This window comes from Eurosta solidaginis, chromosome 5 (genome assembly GCF_040869045.1).
Source record: "Eurosta solidaginis isolate ZX-2024a chromosome 5, ASM4086904v1, whole genome shotgun sequence".
Lineage (NCBI taxonomy): Eukaryota > Metazoa > Arthropoda > Insecta > Diptera > Tephritidae > Eurosta > Eurosta solidaginis.
The window spans coordinates 129,016,818-129,038,772 of record NC_090323.1 but is presented as its reverse complement, the minus strand read 5'-3'; the positions used below and the strand labels follow the sequence as shown (position 1 = coordinate 129,038,772).

The window sequence follows — 21,955 nt, the reverse complement described above, 5'->3', positions numbered from 1 at the left end:
GACATTCGGACTAAATTTCACATATGTTATAGCCGCAAGTATTCTCTAATAGTCGAAAGAAAAAACCATTGCGAATTCTTTGCACATCTATTTTTAATTTTTTTTTTGTAGATTTAGTTATCTCTACATATAAAATAGGAAGTATGTACGTACCAGCTCCGACGAGATATTTGAACCTTTAAAGCTGATCTACAAACGGCAAAACCAATTCCCAGGTACAGGGAACAAACACGTAGCCATAAAACACACCAAAATAAACGCGCAAGGTCAACAAGAGCACACCAAAAGCAAAAAGGCGAAGATCACTGACTTCAACCTGCCACAACCTACCTCACCAGTCACCAAGGCATAAAAATAGGTACATACAAAGCAGTCCTAATGCAGGTATAACCACACTGGAACGCTATACAAAACAACCCCATTTGTTAGCATCTATGCCGATACCTAAATGTAATATAAATACTGCACAACTGATAACAAATCAGAACGATCAACGACACTTAAGATGGCAGCACAACAATCATCAACTATTCATCCTGTCGGAAAATCAACAACACAAAACAGTTTAGTTATACCCAAACCAAGAACGGAGTTTTTTGACATTTGGGTTCAACATTCGAAGGAAACCAGATATAAAGAATTGTTGAGTTTGTTGTACTTAAGTACGATTTAAGCGAAGCAGCCGAGTATTCGATAAAAAGTTTAAGCTTACAAATATCGGCATATTCGTCGAAGCTGGATCAAAAGTGGAACACTTCTGGAAGACATAAGGAGCGATTTTAGAATAAAAATTCGGAGTGACTTTCGGGTCCAGACTTCACATTTACAATAACGGTGGATTCAAAGTTGCTATCAGATCAGCAAACCACTTCTTCAGGTAACCTCGGCCCCGGAAGACGAAAGAAGGACTTTGTTAGCTGCAGTGAAAAAACCAAACGGCGTCGAGTGGATGACCTCTTGCAATCTAGAAATACTGGTGAATTACTTTATGCGGCAGAAGTATCAATGCGCATGTCCGGCAACAGAAATGTTGCTAACATTATAAAAAAAATCACAGGAAACCACTCAAATATCCGGAAAAAAGATGACATGTGAGCCAGATGCAATATGCTTGAGCAATGTAGAAGCTTTAGCATACTACGTAGATAGCAAGTCGACGACTCATAGGTACAAAACGACTCGGAAGTGGAGCATCAAGGCAGGCCATAAAGTTTATCCATAATTTTATAATCTAAGAAAAGCTAAGGCAGAATGCTATCCAAATGAAATTGATGTGGGTGAAACACGTGCGGAAATTAAAGTCCAGTCCGTATTAGATAAAACTGTTGAGCGTTTAGTTTTAGCAAATCAAGAAGTTTTTGTTAGTTTATTACCTACAAACTTGACGTATACTTTAATCAACAAGTGGGGTTGCGATGGAAGCTCTGACCGTAGTACATATAAGCAAAAGTTTACATGCAGTTCTGACACTTATGAGTTTTTGTTTATATTTTCTTTCGTTCCTCTTCAATTACAAGATGAAAAAGGTAACATTGTTTGGCAGAATCTTCGACCTTCTTCTACCATGTATTGTCGTCCAATTAAATTTATTTTTTCTAAACAAACAAAAGATAACCTACCCTATAACTTTTTGTTGGATCAGGTTTTATTTAATTTAAATCTATTGTCTTTTCTACTTCGTATGATACTTTACTTTTAAGTTTTTGTAATAAGTAATTTTCACATAATTAATTTAAATATTTACATTGTTATTATTATTATTGCAATTCACTTTTACATTCCTGACTGGTACTATAAAATAATTTTGTAAAAATTGTAGTGCCAGGATAAATACTCAAATAAATACAAAACATGTATGGACATATGTACAGTCACTCACATAAATAAGTAGACACCCCTTTTTGGACAATTCTTACAATTTTCGCTTTTGCAATTTTATTTTAACTAATTTCCCATAAGGAACTTTGTCACGATCTATAACAAAAACTAAATTATATTTAAAAAATATTTGAAAAATTCGACGAGTTTTCATTTTTTAACTTATTTTCCATAAGAAAATTTTTCCGATCTATAACAAAAACTAAATTATATTTAAAAAATGTTTGAAGAACTCGACGAATTTTCATTAAAAAATTTTAATTTTTTCCGAATTTTTAGAATTTTTTGGAGTATTGAAATTTGTAGTCCATTCAATTTAAGTACAATAAAGTAATATTCTTGACTCCTTTTAATTTTCTTGGATCTATGTCACTTATTCACATGAGTTACTGTATATGAAATAAGCAAATGTATGCATATGAAGTAAAATTTTGGAAAAAAATAAAAAAAAAGAACATATGGCTGAAAAAAATGACGTAGTTGTAATAAATGACTGCATATGAAACGGAAAATCTCATAAAATAATTTTGTCCAGCTAGCTTGTTCTACACGAAACACTGTGCAGCGCTATGTAAAATAAACAGCAGCGTAAATGCAGCTTCGATTTTACCCGAACTTAAACTCCCTTAAGGCTCCATTACTGATACTTAGCATAGACTTGACTTAACTTGGCGTAAACTCGGCAACTTAGCCACGATTATACTCCACTTAGCGCATACAATCTGGAATCATAATTAGCTGTTTTCTAGGTGTCATTTTATTGTGAAATATTTGCTACAAAAAGTGGTGGTTTTTAAACAAAGTTAATTTTGAGTACTACATTTAATTTATGAGTGTAAAAATTGTTTTAAACAATCAGTAAGACTGTAAAACCGTTCATTTATGGTAATAAGTGATATTGTAGTTCCGTAGTGGCATATTTTTGGTAGAAGCCATCATTGCCGATTTTGTTTGACCAAAGCTACACAAATATTATTAATCATCCAAAAGTGTAAAGATTAGTATAAAGAAATAATATCTAATATTAAAGAAATGAATTTATGAGTATTAATGTGCACCATGTTTCTAAACCTACAAAAAAGATGGAGACTGTTCCGTGTGCTTCACTATTCTTTCGACATTAACTTTATATCTTAATTTGTGGTGCAAGTTAATGTACTTGCAATAATACTGATTTAATAATTATTTCATTCTTGAAGGTCTACGTACATTTGCAAGAAAATGGACCCATACACTTTCCTGGATTTTGCATTTTTAAACGTTCTCCGTATTTACCAACAACAGCAGGCATCGAGAAGGATCCGCCGTGGGCAGTCCACCCAGCAAATATGGATCGAAACACCAACGGATATTTTGCAAGGGTGTTCTTAATAAGTAAGGAAGATGGCGATAAGCTGTTCGGCCTGACCAGAATGCGTCGCCCAATTTTCGACTTGCTTCTTAGTTTGGTTAGCGGATTTCTTGAAAACCCCAAGCAGCAAATTTGTGCTGAAGAGCGGATAGTTATGACAGTAATGTAAATGAAATCTGATCTTCATACATATATACATAATTCTAAGGAAATTTTCAAATAGAAAGTACATTTACATTTTCTTTTTTTTTTGGTTAGGCATAAGTTAGGAAGGACCACTGTACCCAATATAGTGCTGGAAACCTGTGAGGTATTATGGAATGTTTTATCTCCAGTGTACCTCAGTGAACCGTCGACGTCACAGTACCTGGACATTGCGCAAGATTTCCTAAGGCTTTGGAACATTCCAAACTGTGTCGGAGCTATCGATGGAAAACACATCGCCATCAAATGTTCCAATAATTCTGGGTCATTATACTTCAACTATAAAAAATTTCATAGTATAGTACTAATGGCTACTTGTGATGCAAAATACATATTTACTTCTGCTACTATTGGGAGCTATGGTGGACAAAGTGATGGAGGTAATAAATACCATTTTAAATGTTTTTAACTTATCTGATTTCTTCTCCTTTTAAAGGTATTTTCTAGCAAACCGCGTTTGGTCGTTCACTGCTTCAGAACAGTTTACCATTACCTCCAAACGCTCCTCTTTGGAATGGTTCAGGTGTGGATTTCCCTTACATTTTTGTAGGCGATGCAGCATTCCCTTTGAACGAGAATTTAATGCTTTCTTACTCTGGGAATCAACTACCACATATCCAAGCCATATTCAGCTACCGTCAATCTCGAGCACGTCGAGTAATTGAAAATAGTTTTGGAATTTTAAGTGCACGCTGGCGTGTTTTACATAAACCTATAGAGTCTTCCCCGGATCATTGCGAGATAATAGTTTTAGCCTGCCCAGTCCTACACAATTTTATCATGCTCAATGACCATCATCGCTGGTATTGTCCGGATGATTTTGTAGATACGGACAACTCTAAGCAAACACAAAACGGAGGATGGCATATTGATGTAGAGAATGCAGATGGCCCATTGTCTTCAATTACGTCATCTCGACGAAACGCTTCAACGGCTGCATTCCGTCTCAGGGATGCTTTAGCGGATTATTTCATTAATCAAGGAGCAGTTCCCTTCCAGAACAGATTAAGTCAATTACAATGACTTCCTATGGAGCTTCTAAAAAATGTGGATATGACCAACTTCACATCTACGTCAATAAATATTATACTAATGCAATCAAAATATACATCTAAGTATATAACTGAAAAGTTTTCAATGAATTTATACCCAGTCGGGAATTTGGCTAAGCACATATAGATTTAAAGTTGAGTACCTCGCACCCAGTACTGTTTGAAAAGTTGACTACTTTATAAGAAACGATCTGACTATTTTTACAAAGCGATGTCCTAGAAGGTAGTCAGCTGTGCTTTCTTCTGCATGACTTCCAGCTGACTACAAGGCAACTTTTTAAGGTCAATTAAAAGTTAACTATTTTGGTAAAATTTTTCGTTCGCTTTTTTGACTTGATTTTAAGCCAGTTATGTTATTAGTCAGACAGCTACGATATGGCTTTTAGATTAATACTTCGGCATAGATTAAAGTCGACTAGTTTTAATTAGCTTATAGTGGACCCCCTTTTTATAGCTATACAGGACCGTAGCCAGACCTAACCAACTGTACGGGCAGACACTATCGAAGGACGGGCAGGATTAAAAGTTTGCAAAAACAAATAATTAAATGAATAATTGGTTAAAATTATTTGTGTTATACATTTTTGTATAATAAATTATTTTATTATATAATTAAATAGTTATAAATAAAATAAATAAGAAAATTCAATTTTCAATGAATGCTTAAAAGAAACATACAAAAAATATTGTTAAGAATAGATACTTAGTACAATGGCAGTTTACGATTTTTGTTATTATTAAATTTTCGGAGAATCATATCGATATTAATTGCACGTGTGCGATGTCTTTCAAAAGCTAAGTAGACGAGATCAGCCATGCGGGCATGGGTCGTGGACAACCGTTGCGGCCTATTAACTGCGGTAAATGCCGAAAACGTTGATTCGAAAGTTGCTGTACTACACCCAAATGTTTCAACAGCTGCCATCAGCTCGAACGTATCACTGAAAGCTTCACGAAATCTGAAAAGTACCTCCAAATTTGTTCCATCGTCAGCCTGTTCCTTTCGATTCTTGAAAAAGTTTTTCACGACTGTCAATTCTTCTTCGCTGGGAACTTTCAAACCTGTAAATTTATAAGTGCTAGTAAAATGGAAGGGACACATTTTGTGTTGATGGTAAATATTTCGAATTACCTAGTTCTCTAAAGCTATTCAAATCATCCGTTTTGAATTCGCTAATGTTGGAAATCGCAGTAACTAGCTCTTGATTCTCTGAGAAGCGTCGCTTAATTTCGTGTATTAGAAGACCAAAGCATTCATTGTAAATTCCTTTCAGCTTCTTATTTGACTCTTGTAGGTTCCCATCAGTTGCGCGATGCGCAGGGTATGAAGGTAATCTGGTCCCAGTTATGTAGCTTGGATTCTCAGTTGTTTTAATTTTTCATTTGGACATTGTTTCGTTCATGGGTTCAGTCATGGGTATGAGCTTTTACGCATCTTCCAAAATTAATTCAAATTCCTTTCGGCTTGATCTCATAACTTGAAGTTGTTGAAGAACTGACTCTATGACGTCTAGTCCGTATTTCAATCTCCCTGTTCGTGACTGCATTGCAGCGTCCGCTGGATGTAAAATCCCCAGAAACTTTTTAGCAAAAATTAAACAAAATCGAAATTCTTCGGTTTTTATGACTGTCTTGATTCCAATACTTTTTGCTCTTTCTTCTCCACTGAACAATTTAGACTGGGTAACTGCTTCATCAAGCATTCGATTTATTTCAGGGTAATTAGATGACACAACCGAACCATCGTTGCGGTAGCAATCGCACTATGGTTTTTCCTTCATATAAAGAAGAAATTTTGGGATGGTGAAAAAATTCATGTAACATCACACACATATCGAAAAAGTTCCTTTGCGAATCATTGGACACAGTTTTTACAACAACGAGATGGAGCCGATGGTTGAATCAGTGTATGTAAGGAATTTTACAATTTAGGTTTTGTTCCAGGAGACCAGAAACACCTCCTATTTTACCACTCATCACATTAGCTCCATCATAGCATTGGCTCAAAAGACACGACAAATCGATAATATTCTCACGCAATGTTTCAATTGTTTTTTCGGTGAATGTTTTAGCGTCCAACCCCTAGTTGTAATAATATCGAGTAATGATTCTCGAGCTTTTCCTTCCTTCACGTATCTGAGAGCGATAGCTATATTTTCTCGGTTGTTTTTTTCTTTGCTTCCGTCTACCATTAGCGTAAACCATGGAACATCAGCATTTTTCACATCAGAAACTACTGATTCTCTAACTGATTTTGCCATGATTTCAATAACTTCATTTTGTATTTCTGGAGATGTGACGAATATTAGCAACACTAAGGGATACTATCATCTCTAAGCCGATACTAAGCAGTGACTTGTATGTACATAAACAAATCAATCATTATGTCTACACATATGTACATGCCAGCAGCGGAGAGATGCTCACAAAAGTATGCAATCATCAGCAAAGTACTTCTCACACACACACATGCATATATCTGAGATGCTCCCAAAAGTAGGCAATCATTTGTGCAAGTATCACTCACATATACACGCGCATATGAGAAGCTACCCTGCAAAAATCGCGAGTACCCCATGCATGCATGTATGGAGTACTCGCTATGGACCAACCGAGTGCTCCAAAATTAACCACAATTCATACATATGGTCCAATTTACATTGCGATGTCCTAGGACGGGACCATATACTCCAGCTCCGCATTACATCAGAGTAATCCATGGAGTACCCACAGTCCAATAAACATAGTGTAGTGATTACAATCGTTAAAAACGAGCAATGATCGGCTTGCAATATGTTCGTGTAGAAATATGAGTTGGTACATTACTGCATTACAGTGGAGTACAATGGTAAGTACTCCAGTGGACCACATGATCCAACGATTTTTGCAGGGTATAAACACGCATCTGTAGTTTATAGCTGGTGAGTTTATAGCTGGTAAACAAGTAGTAAATTCTAGAAATAGAAACGCCTAGAAATATGCCAACGAGGAAACCGAAGGGTATAAGAGCAGCACCAGCTGAGGCACGACCAATCAGTTTGATTTAAGCACGCTATTGGTTTCGAAGTATAAGTGTTATTCTGAAGTACTTAAATAAAGACCATTTTGCATAATTGAATATTGGAGTTTTTTATTCAACAGTTTAGCGATGCCAACGTTAGTAGAAGGTGTGAAATAAGTGGAGTTCCCTAAATGCGTTACAATTTGTGTCAGAGAAGGAATTGTTGAATAAATTCCAGAGGACAACAAGGACATGGCAAAGTGAAGTGAATGAAGGATCCAGCATTTGCAAAAGGAGTTGGAGAACCGTGGGTTGGGTACAACCGGCAATAAGATCGAACTTCAAGCACGGCTACGAGACGCTATGGAGTCGGAAGGAATTAATGTTGAACAGTACGTCTTTCATCTTGATAGCGACGAGACAACAACAAACACGGAAGAGACAGTTACGCAGACAGTTACGAGCAAGATGGAAGCACAGGAGGCACGCATTTCAGAAATGGCGTCGCAAGTGTCATCTCAACAGGAAGAACAAAAGATAAATATAACATCTCAACTGGCAGAACAAAAGACAAATATAACATCGCAATTAGAAGAACAGAAGACATATTTGACATCTCAACTGGAAGCGCAAGAGGCACGTATATACGAAATGTCGGCACAAATTTCAGCGCAGATATCATCTCAGATCTCTACACAACTTGAAGAGCAGGAAGTCCGTATATCCTCAAAGCTGGAAGCACAGGATACAAAAATCGCTCAATTTCAGGCAGTAGTCGAGGATTTAAAAGGTCGTATGGAGCAGTTGCAACTAAATCGCCCAGCAGTTTCAGCGCGTAATCCAAAGGTAACAAGTAAGAACGGGACTGTTCATGAATGGGGCTGAAAAATAATCTTATCCCGTTCGTAATCTCCGAATATTCGGATGTATAAGATAAGAAATATATAGTGAACAGATCTACATACCTTAACGATTTATAAGATAAATATAAAATAAAAAACAGGTAGGTACTTTGTGTGAGGATGCAAAGTTTCAGGTTTTTTGTGGTCTGCGTGTAAAAACTATGACTACGAATCACGTATTTCAACAATATATGACGTAAACGTAACTATTTGATGAAATTTGATGAATATTGAAGCTTCTAGCCGTAAAAAGGGGGCAAAAATTAGAGTTTATATGGGGTATATAATATATATACCACCGATCTCTGTGATTTTTTCAGACAACAATATATGCTATATACGCAAGCATATGGTAAAATTTGAATCGTCTAGCTATTAAAAAGGGGCAGAAATTGCGCAAAGTTTCTTAACTGAACAATCGGTTGTATGAGATATATACTATATATACCACCGATCTCAATGATTTTTTCAGACAACAATATATGCTATACACGTAAGCAGTTGTTGAAATTTGAAGCTTCTAGCTGTTAAAATGGGGCCGAAATCGTAAAAAAAATATATATATACTATATATATATATACTATATATACCATCATATATATATTATATATATCACCGATCTCTATGATTTTTTGACACAACAATACATACTATATACGTAAGCAATCGGTGAAATTTGAAGCTTATAACTGTTAAAATGGGGAAGAAATTGCGCAAAGTTTCTTATCTGAACAATCGGTTGTATGGGATATATACTATATATATCACCTGTATCTATGATTTTCTGAGACAACAATATATGCTATACACGTAAGCATTTGGTGAAATTTGAACATATCTAAACGATTTTTAAGATAAATATAAAATAAAAATAGGATTATTACGTGTAGATTACGTGTGAGGATGCAAAGCTTCACGTTTTTTGTGGTCTGCATGTAAAAACTATGACTACGAATCACGTATTTCAAAAATATATGACGTAAACGTAACTATTTAATGAAATTTGATGAATTTTGAAGCTTCTAGCCGTAAAAAAGGGGTCAAAATGACAGTTTATATGAAGTATATAATATATATACCACCGATCTCTATGATTTTTTCAGAAAACAATATATGCTATATACGTAAGCATTTTGTGAAATTTGAAGCTTCTAACTGATAAAACGGGGCAGAAATTGCGCAAAGTTTCTTATCTGAACAATCGGTTGTATGAGATATATACTATGTATACCACCGATCTCAATGATTTTTTCAGACATCAATATATGCTATACACGTAAGCAGTTGGTGAAATTTGAAGCTTCTAGCTGTTAAAATGGGGCCGAAATCGTAAAAAAAATATATATATACTATATATATATACTATATATACCATCATATATATATTATATATATCACCGATCTCAATGATTTTTTGACACAACAATACATACTATATACGTAAGCAATCGGTGAAATTTGAAGCTTATAACTGTTAAAATGGGGTAGAAATTGCGAAAAGTTTCTTATCTGAACAATCGGTTGTATGAGATATATACTATATATACAACCGATCTCTATGATTTTTTCAGACAACAATATATGCTATATACGTAAGCAATCAGTGAAATTTGAAGAATTTGTTAAAATGGGGTAGAAATTGCGAAAAGTTTCTTATCTGAACAATCGGTTGTATGAGATATATACTATATATACAACCGATCTCTATGATTTTTTCAGACTACAATATATGCTATATACGTAAGCAATCGGTGAAATTTGAAGCTTATAGCTGTTAAAATGGGGTAGAAATTGCGAAAAGCTTCTTATCTGAACAATCGGTTGTATGAGATATATACTATATATACAACCGATCTCTATGATTTTTTCAGGCAACAATATATGCTGTATACGTAAATATTCGGTGAAATTTGAAGCTTCTTGCTGTTAAAATGGGGCTAAAATTTGCGAAAATATATATATATATACTATATATACCACCATATATACTATATATACCACCGATCTATATGATTTTTTCAGACAACAAAATATGCTATATACGTAAGCATTCATTGAAATTTGAAGCCTCTAGCTCTTGAAATAGGGCAGTAATTACGAAAAGTTCCTTATCTGAACAATCGGTTGTGGGGGATATATACTATATATACGACCGATCTCATAAATTTTTTCAGGCAACAATATGTGCAATATACGAAAGTATATGGTGAAGTTTGAAGCTTCAATCCGTTAAATTGGGTAAGATATTACAAAAATCCTCTTTTTCTGAAAAATCGGTTGTATGGAGGATATATGCTATAGTGGTCCGATCCGGTCGGTTCCGACAAATGTCTAATCGGACACCCAAATACACCCGCTCACCAAATTTTATCAAGATATCTCAAAAATTGAGGGACTAGTTTGCATACAAACAGACAGACGGACAGACGGACATGGCTAAATCAACTCAGCTCTTCAACCTGATTATTTCGGTATACTTAATGGTGGGTCTATCTATTTTCTTTTAAGGACTTACAATTTTCGGTTTCGTGACGAAATTAATATACCATTTCATTTTCATGAAAGGTATAAAAACACCATCCTTTGACGGTTCTTTTCCTTTCCAGGTCTTTAAGCTACAGTTTGAGAAGACCGCAACAGTGAACAACTGGAATGCTGAAGATAAAGTTGCTGCATTGTTCGTCGCTTTAAAAGAACCAGCTGCGGAAATCTTACAGACCATCCCAGAGTACGAACGGAACAGTTATGAAGCATTGATGGCTGCTGTAGAACGAAGGTACGGAAGCGAACACAGGAAACAGATCTACCAAATGGAGTTACTGAACCGCTCCCAGAGGCCTGCATGTCATTGCGATCTTGATCTTAGTGGTTTCAATAGCGTGGGTGGTTTTAATAACAGAGCTGGAGGGGATGAGCAAGAGCGAGTAAGATGTAGAGATCGAGAGCTAGCTCCAGCTATTGAATGCCCTGTGATATCTGTGTCACAAATTGGAAGGAAATCAATCAGTCTTACCGTCAGAGGGAATGTGAATGGCAAAGAGCGTGTACTGACTGTAGTTACAGGCGTATCTCATTCCTTGATCCGATCTGATTTGGTCAAGAGGAGAGTAAAGCCAATACCTGGAGCAAGGTTCCGTAGGGTCACTGGCGAGTATAACCAAGTCCGAGGAGAAGTGATCTGTGAAGTCTTAATTGGGCAGGTCATTGTTCAACACAAATTCGTTGTGGCGGAGATTGTTGGTGAAGTCATATTGGGAGTGGACTTCTTAATTGACCATGACATCAGGATCGATATGCAGAGAAAGGTTATGCGTTATAAGAACCAGGATGTACCACTCAACTTCAGTTTTGAGAAAGGGTTCAGTAGTAATCGAGTACTGGTTGAGAAGACTCGACAAAGACCACGAAAGTCAAAGGCAAAGGTTGATGGAACGAATGGACCAAATAAAGCGCAATCAAAAGTACCTGTGAGAGAAACACTGGCATTGACAAAACCAAATGGACGCACAAAAACGAAGGAACGAATTTCCAAGAAAGAATGCGAGGGAAGCTTCAAGCCAGGGCACACTACTTTTGGGAATCGTGGGAACGATAGTGATTATGCGAAGCCAATCCGTCAAGCGCAAGTTCTACAAAGTAGTTCATTGACCAAAAAACAGAGTGTGAGGGGACGAATCAGGATAATGAGTACTAGGATAAAAGACAGGTACGACAAGAAGAATAATTCGGAAGGTTTCCGGGAGGAAGATTTGGTACTACTATACAACCCTCAGCGTCGGAAAGGTGTTCCATCCAAATTTCGGTGCAGTTGGGAAGGCTCATACAAAGTTGTGAAGAGGATCAGTGATACCATCTACCGCATACAAACCATAAGGAAACCACGAAATAGAAAGGTGGTTCATTTGGAGAGGCTAGCAGCGTTTAGATCGAGATATTTGTGTGATCGGGACGATCAGACTTAGGTGGAGGGCAGTGTGACGAATATTAGCAACACTAAGGGATACTATCATCTCTAAGATACTAAGCAGTGACTTGTATGTACATAAATAAATCAATCATTATGTCTACACAAATGTACATGCCAGCAGCGGAGAGATGCTCACAAAAGTATGCAATCATCAGCAAATTATTTTTCACACATACACATGCATATATCTGAGATGCTCACAAAAGTAGGCAATCATTTGTGCAAGTACCACTCACATATACACGCGCATATGAGACGTGCATCTGCAGTTTATAGCTGGTGAGTTTTTAGCTGGTAAACAAGTAGTAAATTCTAGAATAGAAACGCATAGAAATATGCCAACGAGGAAACCGAAGAGTATAAAACCAGCACCAGCTGAGGCACGACCAATCAGTTTGATTTAAGCACGCTATTGGTTGTGGAGTATAAGTGTTATTGTGAAGTACTTTAATAAAGACCATTTTGCATTATTGAACATTAGAGTTATTTATTCCACAGCTTAGCGATACGAACGTTAGTAGAAGGTGTGAAATAAGCGGAGTTCCCTAAATTTTTATGTATGTTTCCTTTAATTGCAGATGTGCAAATAAATATGGGTCGAAATTTCTTAAGTGGGCCACTTTAAAATCGATTGTCTCAGTTTCATTGATTAATCCGGTTTTTAACCGGTTTGAAGGTAAAGACCATCTTCCCAAAATATTTTTGCAAAACAAAATTTTTTTAAATTAGATATTAACAGCTAGAGTTTTTGATTATGTTATTTAAAAATGTATTACTCATGAACGGTTTATCGAAACTCAACCTTTTTTACATCAAAATTTTCGTCAATTAATATACTTTGCCATAAAAAAGTGATTTTTTAAGAAATTATTATTTTGCTAAAAAATCCTGTTTGTATTAAATAACTAAAAATTGATAAAACTTCTCCGACTGCGAGAAAATTTTAACACATTTCATTCAATTCTACAATCCCTTAAAATAATTTTGGTGAAAAAAAGTCATTATTTTGCATTAGGTCAAAAGTTATACATATTTTTGTGACCGCGCTCCTACCTCCAGCGCACAGTGTTTCGTGTAGAACAAGCTAGCTGGACAAAAACAAAGTTCTTATTCCAAGAAAAGTGTAATGAGAAATGAAAGAAAACAAACAAAATAACGGGATTTTTGCTTTTTTTTCATATATATTGAGTAATTGAAGTAAGAAAGCAGGAGTGGCCGTAAAATGCATTGATTAATTTGCAAAATTCTTGTTGAATATTAAGCTTCATATTTATTTTAAGTGAAGACTTTTATATAATTTTTTTGATGGATTCGAAGCTCGAAGGTAAGTAAAAATTTTTAATAGTAATTCTTTCACAATTAAAGTATTTTCAATATATTTAGCATTCCGTTATTAAGAAGAAAAGGTATTTTTTCTCTATATTTTTAAATTTTGGGACAAAAAAGTTACATACATCCGCGGACATCCGGACTAAATTTTACATATGTTATAGCCGCAAGTATTCTCTAATAGTCGAAAGAAAAAAACATTGCGAATTCTTTGCACATCTATTTTTAATTTTTTTTTTTGTAGATTTAGTTATCTCTCCATATAAAATAGGAAGTATGTACGTACCAGCTCCGACGAGATATTTGAACCTTTAAAGCTGATCTACAAACGGCAAAACCAATTCCCAGGTACAGGGAACAAACACGTAGCCATAAAACACACAAAAATAAACGCGCAAGGTCAACAAGAGCACACCAAAAGCAAAAAGGCGAAGATCACTGACTTCAACCTGCCACAACCTACCTCACCAGTCACCAAGGCATAAAAACAGGCACATACAAAGCAGTCCTAATGCAGGTATAACCACACTGGAACGCTATACAAAACAACCCCATTTGTTAGCATCTATGCCGATACCTGAATATAATATAAATACTGCACAACTGATAACAAATCAGAACGATCAACGACACTTAAGATGGCAGCACAACAATCATCAACTATTCATCCTGTCGGAAAATCAACAACACAAAACAGTTTAGTTATACCCGTACCAAGAACGGAGTTTTTTGACATTTGGGTTCAACATTCGAAGGAAACCAGATATAAAGAATTGTTGAGTTTTGTTGTACTTAAGTACGATTTAAGCGAAGCAGCCGAGTATTCGATAAAAAGTTTAAGCGATTTTAGAATAAAAATTCGGAGTGACTTTCGGGTCCAGACTTCACATTTACAATAACGGTGGATTCAAAGTTGCTATCAGATCAGCAAACCACTTCTTCAGGTAACCTCGGCCCCGGAAGACGAAAGAAGGACTTTGTTAGCTGCAGTGAAAAAACCAAACGGCGTCGAGTGGATGACCTCTTGCATTCTAGAAGTACTGGTGAATTACTTTATGCGGCAGAAGTATCAATGCGTATGTCCGGCAACAGAAATGTTGCTAACATTATAAAAAAATCACAGGAAACCACTCAAATATCCGGAAAAAAGATGACATGTGAGCCAGATGCAATATGCTTGAGCAATGTAGAAGCTTTAGCATACTACGTAGATAGCAAGTCGACGACTCATAGGTACAAAACGACTCGGAAGTGGAGCATCAAGGCAGGCCATAAAGTTTATCCATAATTTTATAATCTAAGAAAAGCTAAGGCAGAATGCTATCCAAATGAAATTGATGTGGGTGAAACACGTGCGGAAATTAAAGTCCAGTCCGTATTAGATAAAACTGTTGAGCGTTTAGTTTTAGCAAATCAAGAAGTTTTTGTTAGTTTATTACCTACAAACTTGACGTATACTTTAATCAGCAAGTGGGGTTGCGATGGAAGCTCTGACCGTAGTACATATAAGCAAAAGTTTACATGCAGTTCTGACACTTATGAGTTTTTGTTTATATTTTCTTTCGTTCCTCTTCAATTACAAGATGAAAAAGGTAACATTGTTTGGCAGAATCTTCGACCTTCTTCTACCATGTATTGTCGTCCAATTAAATTAATTTTTTCTAAACAAACATAAGATAACCTACCCTATAACTTTTTGTTGGATCAGGTTTTATTTAATTTAAATCTATTGTCTTTTCTACTTCGTATGATACTTTACTTTTAAGTTTTTGTAATAAGTAATTTTCACATAATTAATTTAAATATTTACATTGTTAATATTATTATTGCAATTCACTTTTACATTCCTGACTGGTACTATAAAATAATTTTGTAAAAATTGTAGTGCCAGGATAAATACTCAAATAAATACAAAACATGTATGGACATATGTACAGTCACTCACATAAATAAGTAGACACCCCTTTTTGGACAATTCTTACAATTTTCGCTTTTGCAATTTTATTTTAACTAATTTCCCATAAGGAACTTTGTCACGATCTATAACAAAAACTAAATTATATTTAAAAAATATTTGAAAAATTCGACGAGTTTTCATTTTTTAACTTATTTTCCATAAGAAAATTTTTCCGATCTATAACAAAAACTAAATTATATTTAAAAAATGTTTGAAGAACTCGACGAATTTTCATTAAAAAATTTTAATTTTTTCCGAATTTTTAGAATTTTTTGGAGTATTGAAATTTGTAGTCCATTCAATTTAAGTACAATAAAGTAATATTCTTGACTCCTTTTAATTTTCTTGGATCTATGTCACTTATTCACATGAGTTACTGTATATGAAATAAGCAAATGTATGCATATGAAGTAAAATTTTGGAAAAAAATAAAAAAAAGAACATATGGCTGAAAAAAATGACGTAGTTGTAATAAATGACTGCATATGAAACGGAAAATCTCATAAAATAATTTTGTCCAGCTAGCTTGTTCTACACGAAACACTGTGCAGCGCTATGTAAAATAAACAGCAGCGTAAATGCAGCTTCGATTTTACCCGAACTTAAACTCCCTTAAGGCTCCATTACTGATACTTAGCATAGACTTGACTTAACTTGGCGTAAACTCGGCAACTTAGCCACGATTATACTCCACTTAGCGCATACAATCTGGAATCATAATTAGCTGTTTTCTAGGTGTCATTTTATTGTGAAATATTTGCTACAAAAAGTGGGGGTTTTTAAACAAAGTTAATTTTGAGTACTACATTTAATTTATGAGTGTAAAAATTGTTTTAAACAATCAGTAAGACTGTAAAACCGTTCATTTATGGTAATAAGTGATATTGTAGTTCCGTAGTGGCATATTTTTGGTAGAAGCCATCATTGCCGATTTTGTTTGACCAAAGCTACACAAATATTATTAATCGTCCAAAAGTGTAAAGATTAGTATAAAGAAATAATATCTAATATTAAAGAAATGAATTTATGAGTATTAATGTGCACCATGTTTCTAAACCTATAAAAAAGATGGAGACTGTTCCGTGTGCTTCACTATTCTTTCGACATTAACTTTATATCTTAATTTGTGGTGCAAGTTAATGTACTTGCAATAATACTGATTTAATAATTATTTCATTCTTGAAGGTCTACGTACATTTGCAAGAAAATGGACCCATACACTTTCCTGGATTTTGCATTTTTAAACGTTCTCCGTATTTACCAACAACAGCAGGCATCGAGAAGAATCCGCCGTGGGCAGTCCACCCAGCAAATATGGATCGAAACACCAACGGATATTTTGCAAGGGTGTTCTTAATAAGTAAGGAAGATGGCGATAAGCTGTTCGGCCTGACCAGAATGCGTCGCCCAATTTTCGACTTGCTTCTTAGTTTGGTTAGCGGATTTCTTGAAAACCCCAAGCAGCAAATTTGTGCTGAAGAGCGTATAGTTATGACAGTAATGTAAATGAAATCTGATTTTCATACATATATACATAATATTAAGGAAATTTTCAAAGAGAAAGTACATTTACATTTTCTTTTTTTTTTGGTTAGGCATAAGTTAGGAAGGACCACTGTACCCAATATAGTGCTGGAAACCTGTGAGGTATTATGGAATGTTTTATCTCCAGTGTACCTCAGTGAACCGTCGACGTCACAGTACCTGGACATTGCGCAAGATTTCCTAAGGCTGTGGAACATTCCAAACTGTGTCGGAGCTATCGATAGAAAACACATCGCCATCAAATGTTCCAATAATTCTGGGTCATTATACTTCAACTATAAAAAATTTCATAGTATAGTACTAATGGCTACTTGTGATGCAAAATACACATTTACTTCTGCTGCTATTAGGAGCTATGGTGGACAAAGTGATGGAGGTAATAAATACCATTCTAAATGTTTTTAACTTATCTGATTTCTTCTCCTTTTAAAGGTAGTTTCTAGCAAACCGCGTTTGGTCGTTCACTGCTTCAGAACAGTTTACCATTACCTCCAAACGCTCCTCTTTGGAATGGTTCAGGTGTGGACTTCCCTTACTTTTTTGTAGGCGATGCAGCATTCCCTTTGAAGGAGAATTTAATGCTTTCTTACTCTGGGAATCAACTACCACATATCCAAGCCATATTCAACTACTGTCAATCTCGAGCACGTGGAGTAATTGAAAATAGTTTTGGAATTTTAAGTGCACGCTGGCGTGTTTTACATAAACCTATAGAGTCTTCCCCGGATCATTGCGAGATAATAGTTTTAGCCTGCCCAGTCCTACACAATTTTATCATGCCCAATGACCATCATCGCTGGTATTGTCCGGATGATTTTGTAGATACGGACAACTCTAAGCAAACACAAAACGGAGGATGGCATATTGATGTAGAGAATGCAGATGGCCCATTGTCTTCAATTACGTCATCTCGACGAAACGCTTCAACGGCTGCATTCAGTCTCAGGGATGCTTTAGCGGATTATTTCATTAATCAAGGAGCAGTTGCCTTCCAGAACAGATTAAGTCAATTACAATGACTTCCTATGGAGCTTCTAAAAAATGTGGACATGACCAAATTCACATCTACGTCAATAAAGATTATACTAATACAATCAAAATATACATCTAAGTATATAACTGAAAAGTTTTCAATGAATTTATACCCAGTCGGGAATTTGGCTAAGCACATATAGATTTAAAGTTGAGTAACTCGCACCCAGTAGTGTTTGAAAAGTTGACTACTTTATAAGAAACGATCTGACTATTTTTACATGGCGATGTCCTAGAAGTTAGTCAGCTGTGCTTTCTTCTGCATGACTTCCAGCTGACTACAAGGCAACTTTTTAAGGTCAATTAAAAGTTAACTATTTTGGTAAAATTTTTCGTTCGCTTTTTTGACTTGATTTTAAGCCAGTTATGTTATTAGTCAGACAGCTTCGATATGGCTTTTAGATTAATACTTCGGCATAGATTAAAGTCGACTAGTTTTAATTAGCTTATAGTGGACCCCCTTTTTATAGCTATACAGGACCGTAGCCAGACCTAACCAACTGTACGGGCAGACACTATCGAAGGACGGGCAGGATTAAAAGTTTGCAAAAACAAATAATTAAATGAATAATTGGTTAAAATTATTTGTGTTATACATTTTTGTATAATAAATTATTTTATTATATAATTAAATAGTTATAAATAAAATAAATAAGAAAATTCAATTTTCAATGAATGCTTAAAAGAAACATACAAAAAATATTGTTAAGAATAGATACTTAGTACAATGGCAGTTTACGATTTTTGTTATTATTAAATTTTCGGAGAATCATATCGATATTAATTGCACGTGTGCGATGTCTTTCAAAAGCTAAGTAGACGAGATCAGCCATGCGGGCATGGGTCGTGGACAACCGTTGCGGCCTATTAACTGCGGTAAATGCCGAAAACGTTGATACGTAAGTTGCTGTACTACACCCAAATGTTTCAACAGTTGCCATCAGCTCGAACGTATCACTGAAAGCTTCACGAAATCTGAAAAGTACCTCCAAATTTGTTCCATCGTCAGGCTGTTCCTTTCGATTCTTGAAAAAGTTTTTCACGACTGTCAATTCTTCTTCGCTGGGAACTTTCAAACCTGTAAATTTATAAGTGCTAGTAAAATGGAAGGGACACATTTTGTGTTGATGGTAAATATTTCGAATTACCTAGTTCTCTAAAGCTATTCAAATCATCCGTTTTGAATTCGCTAATGTTGGAAATCGCAGTAACTAGCTCTTGATTCTCTGAGAAGCGTCGCTTCATTTCGTTTATTAAAAGACCAAAGCATTCATTGTAAATTCCTTTCAGCTTCTTATTTGACTCTTGTAGGTTCCCATCAGTTGCGCGATGCGCAGGGTATGAAGGTAATCTGGTCCCAGTTATGTAGCTTGGATTCTCAGTTGTTTTAATTTTTCGTTTGGACATTGTTTCGTTCATGGGTTCAGTCATGGGTATGAGCTTATACGCATCTTCCAAAATTACTTCAAATTCCTTTCGGCTTGATCTCATAACTTGAAGTTGTTGAAGAACTGACTCTATGACGTCTAGTCCGTCTTTCAATCTCGCTGTTCGTGACTGCATTGCAGCGTCCGCTGGATGTAAAATCCCCAGAAACTTTTTAGCAAAAATTAAACAAAATCGAAATTCTTCGGTTTTTATGACTGTCTTGATTCCAATACTTTTTGCTCTTTCTTCTCCACTGAACAATTTAGACTGGGTAACTGCTTCATCAAGCATTCGATTTATTTCAGGGTAATTAGATGACACAACCGAACCATCGTTGCGGTAGCAATCGCACTATGGTTTTTCCTTCATATAAAGAAGAAATTTTGGGATGGTGAAAAAATTCATGTAACATCACACACATATCGAAAAAGTTCCTTAGCGAATCATTAGACACAGTTTTTACAACAACGAGATGGAGCCGATGGTTGAATCTGTGTATGTAAGGTATTTTACAATTTAGGTTTTGTTCCAGGAGACCAGAAACACGTCCTATTTTACCACTCATCACATTAGCTCCATCATAGCATTGGCTCAAAAGACACGACAAATCGATAATATTCTCACGCAATGTTTCAATTGTTTTTTCGGTGAATGTTTTAGCGTCCAATCCCTTAGTTGTAATAATATCGAGTAATGATTCTCGAGCTTTTCCTTCCTTCACGTATCTGAGAGCGATAGCTATATTTTCTCGGTTGTTTTTGTCTTTGGTTCCGTCTACCATTAGCGTAAACCATGGAACATCAGCATTTTTCACATCAGAAACTACTGATTCTCTAACTGATTTTGCCATGATTTCAATAACTTCATTTTGTATTTCTGGAGATGTGTATTTAGCAGTTTTGGGAATGAATAGTTTCGTTGTACTTAGCTAAAAAACTATCCTTTTTTAACGTGATTTCGAAAACTTGTTTAAATAAACCACGTTCAGCTTTTTCATCAACGTCATAAGATCCGCGAAAGGGAAGTTCATTGGTCGCCAGGAATTGAACGACTTCAATAATAGATTTTATGTAATATCTATGTTTACCAAGTGTTTCGTCATTGGCAAGAGTTGAAATTTCTGTGTTTGTATTTTGCCGATTCTTTTTTTCCTCCCACAACTTCAACATGCGATCCTGTCCTTTCATGTCGTGGAAAACCTCTTTTAGCATCTTTCGCATTTTTCCAGTTTCTAAAGCAACTCAAAGTAAATACCACATCTTTCAAATATGATGGTTTAAGCTGCATACATGCATAACAAAAAGCAGCGCCTTTTGTCACCGAATACATCAACCATTTATATTCGCGGAACCATGATGATAGAAAATAACGATTATTACTTTAAGGTCTGCGTAAAAACTATTTGCTTGATAGGTTCTTCCTTTTTAGGTAAATTTTTATCTCATATATTGATATTGTAATGTTGATTGAGATTCAGATTGCGAGCTAGCCTGAGCATCTATAGTATTTTTGGATGAAGAGGTAGAAGGCACGTCGGAAGTCTCTTCTGAACGGAGCCGTTTTCCGCCGAAATAATTCCTTATGCCCATAATAGCTGAAAAAGATAATTGTTTCAAAAATCCTAGCAGAAAATCGAAATGATACTTACGTTCACTTTCTGATTTGAAAATTTTAATGAAAAATGTACTGCAGCTTAGATATTTCAACCAACTTCACCTAATGCCACCGAAGTTTAACATAGAAACAGTTTTTCAACAGTGAGTTTCAAGATATTTAACACACTTGTTTTCGAGAAATTTCAAATTCAATAGAACTCAAGTTGGACCTCAACAAACTAGTGTGACATTTTCACAAAAGTTAACATTAAGAGTTTTGCATTTTTTTTTTTTAATAGTAGCGACGATGTTTGCACGGTGTACTGTCTTATGTTGAAACAAAAAATATAAAATAAAATACAGTGGACCCAGTGGTTAATGAACGCCCCGCATAACGAACATTTCGCATAACGAATACATTTTTTTGGGAAAAAAGTTTCGCTTTACGAACGAAGTCTCGCATAACAACCTAAACAGGGGAAACCCTTTTGCTTCATAGTTCAGAATTTTGTTTTATTTTAGTGCAGAATTGTTCGTAAAATTAACAAGACGTGTTGAAACATACAAATTTTTTATTTTTAATTTTGCTTTTATAAAAATTGCAAAATAACTAACATAAAATGCCCTCAAAAAAAAATTCGGAAAAGGAGAAAAATACAAGGACCAAAATAACTATTGAAATGAAACTCAAGATCATTCAAAAACATAAAGGA

At 35.3% G+C, this 21,955-nt stretch overlaps 2 pseudogenes; both read left to right on the top strand.

Moving 5' to 3' along the window:
• Positions 1 to 3,223: 3,223 nt before the first annotated feature.
• LOC137254282 (putative nuclease HARBI1) lies at positions 3,224 to 4,456 on the top strand (annotated as a pseudogene).
• A 12,012-nt stretch (positions 4,457 to 16,468) lies between these two features.
• Positions 16,469 to 18,206, top strand: LOC137254281 (putative nuclease HARBI1; annotated as a pseudogene).
• The last annotated feature ends 3,749 nt before the right edge of the window (positions 18,207 to 21,955 follow it).